Source organism: Palaemon carinicauda, chromosome 7 (assembly GCF_036898095.1).
Source record: "Palaemon carinicauda isolate YSFRI2023 chromosome 7, ASM3689809v2, whole genome shotgun sequence".
NCBI classification, from domain to species: Eukaryota; Metazoa; Arthropoda; class Malacostraca; order Decapoda; family Palaemonidae; genus Palaemon; species Palaemon carinicauda.
In genome coordinates, this window is record NC_090731.1 from 107,634,674 (window position 1) to 107,642,173 (window position 7,500).

Here is a 7,500-nt window from a genome sequence, read left to right on the forward strand (position 1 = left end):
AAGGACATTTTGAACTACTCTTTCCCTATCCATATCATGAAATTTGTGTTCATTACTGGCTGTTGCTGTCTTCACCGATATATATATATATATATATATATATATATATATATATATATATATATATATATATATATGCGTGTGTGTGTATATATATATATATATATATATATATATATATATGTATATATATATGTATATATATATATATATATATATATATATATATATATATATATATATATATATATATATATATATATATATATATATATATATATATATATATATATATATATATATATATATATATATATATATATATATATATATATATATATATATATATATATATATATATATATATATATATAGATATATGTGCGTATATATATTATATATATATATATATATATATATATATATATATATATATATATATATATATATATATATTTATATATATATATATATATATATATATATATATATATATATATATATATATACATATATATATATATATATATATATATATATATATATATATATATATATATATATATATATATATATATATATATATATATATATATATATATATATATATATATATATATATATATGCGTAAAAATCACAGGAAAACGTGATGCTCAGATGCAGAAGAACCACAGGGAAAATTAAAATACGGAATATACACTTAAGTCCCGACTAGTTTCGTGATACTTCCTCAGAGGTCTGATTTATTGAGAGAAGTTTCTTACAATTTATAGGGAAAGCAAAAGTACGAACATACATATAGAGATTTAGAGAACAATGACACTCCCTTACCCGCTACCTGGGATTGACTCAGGTGTTGAGTAGGAGGAGTCCCCAAGCTCGTTAGACACCTGCTAAAAAGGGTCATTTCTAGTGGCGGGTATATTCTTGTTTTCTTCTTTTTTTACTTTCAGTACAGTTTATTTATATGTCAATGCGGTAGCCTTATCTATATAAATACATAAGCAAAACATACACAAACATACAAATATATATACATACACATATATACACATATACATATATATACATATATACATATATATATATATATATATATATATATATATATATATATATATATATATATATATATATATATATACATATATACACATACATACAGATACAAATACATATACACATATACATAAATATATACACATACACATACATATACATACACATACATATATACATATATATACACATACATATTTACATATATACATATATACACATACATACATATGCATATATACATTTATATGTATACAACATTAATATCATAAACATATAATCATGTAAATATCAATACTTATATCTAGCATAACACTATATAGTGCCAATATACTTATGCATACTATATAAAATAATTGTTTCCTTTAATGAATGGTAGCTTAGGTCTAAATATTAATTTCACACCGATGTTAATTATTCACAATACATTCAATTCTACATTAAGTGGTTAATGTTTTTTATATAGCTTACAAATCTCTTTACATATAAAGGCGTCGAGTTTATACATTCCATGACCAATATTCAAGTTGTTTTCAAAGGTTTCTTTTATGAAACTGGACTCTATGATGTTTCTTTCCACTAAGTTATTTGAATGAACCAATTTCTTTGCACCTGACCAATTAATAGGGTGATTTTTATCTCTAACGTGGCAAAGAGTGCATTATTATCTTGAGCATACCTGACACCTTTCTTATGTTGTTCAATTCTCTTTTCTAGGGCTTTACCAGTTTGACCAATATAGTATTTTTCACAAGCATTGCATGGAATACGATATACACATCCCTTGGTAATGTCAGGAGAATTCTTTATTAAGGCTGTTTTTATTGTATTTTTACTCTTAAATGCTACATTTACATTGAAGTTTTTTAACAGTTGGGGAATTTCTTTAAATGAATCACAATAAGGTAGTACAAGTAAATTTTGTGTGTTATAGTTTTTTCTGTTATCATTAGCGAAAAAAATCTTTTTTGCTGTTCTTAGGGCTTCATCTAACACAATTTCAGGATACTTTAGTTTTTTACCTATTGCTCTAATACCATTTATTTCGTCATCAATATATTCAGGGCTGCAGACTCGGAATGCTCTTAAAAACATAGAAGTAAGTACAGATTTCTTAACTTTGTTGCCTTGGTTTGAGTAATAATGGACATATGCCGAGATATTCGTTGGCTTTCTGTATACACTGAACTTGAGACTATTATTACATCTATGTATGCGACAGTCCAAAAAAGGTAGGGTACAATTATTCTCCAGCTCCATAGTGAAATTTATTGATGGTACCAAACTATTCAATCTAAGAAAAAAGTTATCTAAATTTTCATTTCCTGGCCACACACATATTATGTCGTCAATATATCGAAACCATTTTACATTATTAGGTATGATGTTATTTACGATTCTGCTTTCAAAAAATTCCATATATAGATTGCTCAATACTGGGGATAAAGGGTTTCCCATAGCCATACCAAAAGTTTGTGCATAAAATCTCCCATTGAATTCAAATTTACAATCTTTTATACATAATTTAATTAATTTTATTAAAGTCTGTTTGGAGAATGGTAGATTCAATTGTCTATTATCTAATGTTTCAGATAAAAATTCCAACATGTCATCAATAGGTACTTTTGTGAATAGTGAGACTACATCAAAACTGACAAGCCTACAGGTACTGTTGATCTGTACTTCATTCAGTTTGTTAATCAAGTCTACATTATTTTTTATATTTGAATATGAGATGGTGCCAACTAAAGGATTGAGGATATTCACAAGGTACTTAGATAATTTATATGCTGCTGAACCTACAGAGCTAATTATTGGCCTAGCTGGATATTTTGGCTTATGAGTTTTAATAGTTCCATACATATATGGCAATGTTGGTGATATTGTACAAACCTTTTTTATCAGATCTTCATTCCCTTTTAATAACTCTTTCACTTTTTTGTTGTAACTACTATTCACAAACTCAATTGGATTTTTTCTTAATTCCATGTATGTGTTTTCATCACTCAAGAGGTTTTCCATTTTTTCTATATAATCATTTTTATTCAAGATTACCAGTGCTCCAGATTTATCAGCTTTTGTCAACTTAATATTTCTATCTTGCTTCAATTCGGCAATTGCTCTCTAGAATCTTTTTGGGCAATTTGGAACCACTGGTTTTTTCATATTGCTGTATATAATACCCTTAATCATATTTACTTCTTCTACAGAAATATCACTGAATTTTTCCAGGTTACACACTCCATTTGTAATTTCTACACTATTCACTGCACTTGATGACATCGAAAAATTTAAACCGTATCCCAAGGCACACTTCACATTTTTATCTAGAATTTTATTTGACAAATTAACCACACATTCTGGATTAACGTTTGTAGTCCACGGGCTACTTTCTATCAATGCATTGAGTTTCGTGTCATGCTTTTGTTTGAGTTTTCTATACACGTTTTCGTTCATTTCTCCATAGCAGAAACCTCGAAGTGAGTCTTTCCAATCTGTTGGTATTGAGGCTTCAAAATGTCTCCTTTTTCTTGTTAGGTCTTCAAACGCTCTTCGGTTTTTAATTTTCATTGAATTTATATGCTTTTCTAATATACTTCTCTGTATATCACCAAATGGTTGATCTTCTATTTCCAATAGGGATTTTGTTATCATGCATTTCGGAATGACTTGTTCCTCACAGCATTCACGAAGAAACCGCAGGTGTTCTTTAGTAGTATGGGCGCGTGTGCGGGCGTCTGTAAATTCTCTAATAATATATACCAAGATAGGGAAAGTCGTACAGAAAGTCTGGAAGGAGTACGTGGTATCCATTTATGCGTAAAAATCACAGGAAAACGTGATGCTCAGATGCAGAAGAACCACAGGGAAAATAAAAATACGGAATATACACTCAAGTCCTGACTAGTTTCGTGATACTTCCTCAGAGGACTGATTTATTGAGAGAGGTTTCTTATAATTTATAGGGAAAGCAAAAGTACGAACATACATATAGAGATTTATAGAACAATGACACTCCCTTACCCGCTACCTGGGCTTGACTCAGGTGTTGAGCAGGGGGAGTCCCCAAGCTCGTTAGAAACCTGCTAAAAAGGGTCATTTCTAGTGGCGGGTATATTCTTGTTTTCTTCTTTTTTTACTTTCAGTACAGTTTATTTATATGTCAATGCGGTAGCCTTATCTATATGAATACATAAGCAAAACATACACAAACATACAAATATATATACATACACATATATACACATATATATATATACATATATACATACATATACATATATATATATATATATATATATATATATATATATATATATATATATATACATATATATACATATATACACATACATACAGATACAAATACATATACACATATACATAAATACATACACATACACATACATATACATGCACATACATATATACATATATATACACATACATATATACATATATACATATATACACATGCATACATATGCATATATACATTTATATGTATACAACATTAATATCATAAACATATAATCATGTAAATATCAATACTTATATCTAGCATAACACTATATAGTGCCAATATACTTATGCATACTATATAAAATAATTGTTTCCTTTAATGAATGGTAGCTTAGGTCTAAATATTAATTTCACACCGACGTTAATTATTCACAATACATTCAATTCTACATTAAGTGGTTAATGTTTTTTTATATAGCTTACAAATCTCTTTACATATAAAGGCGTCGAGTTTATACATTCCATAACCAATATTCAAGTTGTTTTCAAAGGTTTCTTTTATGAAACTGGACTCTATGATGTTTTTTTCCACTAAGTTATTTGAATGAACTTATTTCTTTGCACCTGACCAATTAATAGGGTGATTTTTATCTCTAACGTGGGCAAAGAGTGCATTATTATCTTGAGCATACCTGACACTTTTCTTATGTTGTTCAATTCTCTTTTCTAGGGCTTTACCAGTTTGACCAATATAGTATTTTTCACAAGCATTGTGGTTCTTCTGCATCTGAGCATCACGTTTTCCTGTGATTTTTACGCATAAATGGATACCACGTACTCCTTCCAGACTTTCTGTACGACTTTCCCTATCTTGGTATATATTATTAGAGAATTTACAGACGCCCTCACACGCGCCCATACTACTAAAGAACACCTGCGGTTTCTTCGTGAATGCTGGGAGGAACAAGTCATTCCGAAATGCATGATAACGAAATCCCTATTGGAAATAGAAGATCAACCTTTTGGTGATATACAGAGAAGTATATTAGAAAAGCATATAAATTCAATGAAAATTAAAAACCGAAGAGCGTTTGAAGACCTAACAAGAAAAAGGAGACATTTTGAAGCCTCAATACCAATGGATTGGAAAGACTCACTTCGAGGTTTCTGCTATGGAGAAATGAACGAAAAAGTTGTATAGAAAACTCAAACAAAAGCATGACACGAAACTCAATGCATTGATAGAAAGTAGCCCGTGGACTACAAACGTTAATCCAGAATGTGTGGTTAATTTGTCAAATAAAATTCTAGATAAAAATGTGAAGTGTGCCTTGGGATACGGTTTAAATTTCTCGATGTCATCAAGTGCAGTGAATAGTGTAGAAATTACAAATGGAGTGTGTAACCTGGAAAAATTCAGTGATATTTCTGTAGAAGAAGTAAATATGATTAAGGGTATTATATACAGCAATATGAAAAAACCAGTGGTTCCAAATTGCCCAAAAAGATTCATGAGAGCAATTGCCGAATTGAAGCAAGATAGAAATATTAAGTTGACAAAAGCTGATAAATCTGGAGCACTGGTAATCTTGAATAAAAATGATTATATAGAAAAAATGGAAAACCTCTTGAGTGATGAAAACACATACATGGAATTAAGAAAAAATCCAATTGAGTTTGTGAATAGTAGCTACAACAAAAAAGTGAAAGAGTTATTAAAAGGGAATGAAGATCTGATAAAAAAGGTTTGTACAATATCACCAACATTGCCATATATGTATGGAACTATTAAAACTCATAAGCCAAATTATCCAGCTAGGCCAATAATTAGCTCTGTAGGTTCAGCAGCATATAAATTATCTAAGTACCTTGTGAATATCCTCAATCCTTTAGTTGGCACCATCTCATATTCAAATATAAAAAATAATGTAGACTTGATTAACAAACTGAATGAAGTACAGATCAACAGTACCTGTAGGCTTGTCAGTTTTGATGTAGTCTCACTATTCACAAAAGTACCTATTGATGACATGTTGGAATTTTTATCTGAAATATTAGATAATAGACAATTGAATCTACCATTCTCCTAACAGACTTTAATAGAATTAATTAAATTATGTATAAAAGATTGTAAATTTTAATTCAATGGGAGATTTTATGCACAAACTTTTGGTATGGCTATGGGAAACCCTTTATCCCCAGTATTGAGCAATCTATATATGGAATTTTTTGAAAGCAGAATCGTAAATAACATCATACCTAATAATGTAAAATGGTTTCGATATATTGACGACATAATATGTGTGTGGCCAGGAAATGAAAATTTAGATAACTTTTTTCTTAGATTGAATAGTTTGGTACCATCAATAAATTTCACTATGGAGCTGGAGAATAATTGTACCCTACCTTTTTTGGACTGTCGCATACATAGATGTAATAATAGTCTCAAGTTCAGTGTATACAGAAAGCCAACGAATATCTCGGCATATGTCCATTATTACTCAAACCAAGGCAACAAAGTTAAGAAATCTGTATTTACTTCTATGTTTTCAAGAGCATTCCGAGTCTGCAGCCCTGAATATATTGATGACGAAATAAATGGTATTAGAGCAATAGGTAAAAAACTAAAGTATCCTGAAATTGTGTTAGATGAAGCCCTAAGAACAGCAAAAAAGACTTTTTTCGCTAATGATAACAGAAAAAACTATAACACACAAAATTTACTTGTACTACCTTATTGTGATTCATGTAAAGAAATTCCCCAACTGTTAAAAAACTTCAATGTAAATGTAGCATTTAAGAGTAAAAATACAATAAAAACAGCCTTAATAAAGAATTCTCCTGACATTACCAAGGGATGTGTATATCGTATTCCATGCAATGCTTGTGAAAAATACTATAGTGGTCAAACTGGTAAAACCCTAGAAAAGAGAATTGAACAACATAAGAAAAGTGTCACGTATGCTCAAGATAATAATGCACTCTTTGCCCACGTTAGAGATAAAAATCACCCTATTAATTGGTCAGGTGCAAAGAAATTGGTTCATTCAAATAACTTAGTGGAAAGAAACATCATAGAGTCCAGTTTCATAAAAGAAACCTTTGAAAACAACTTGAATATTGGTCAAGGAATGTATAAACTCGACGCCTTTATATGTAAAGAGATTTGTAAGCTATATAAAAAAACATTAACCACT

General features: G+C 29.2%; 1 protein-coding gene across 1 annotated transcript in view; it reads left to right on the top strand.

The window, feature by feature from the left end:
* Positions 1-7,500, top strand: part of LOC137644477 (glutamate receptor 1-like) — a 1,072,045-nt gene that overhangs the window by 473,692 nt on the left and 590,853 nt on the right. The gene's annotated exons all lie outside the window — the stretch shown is intronic.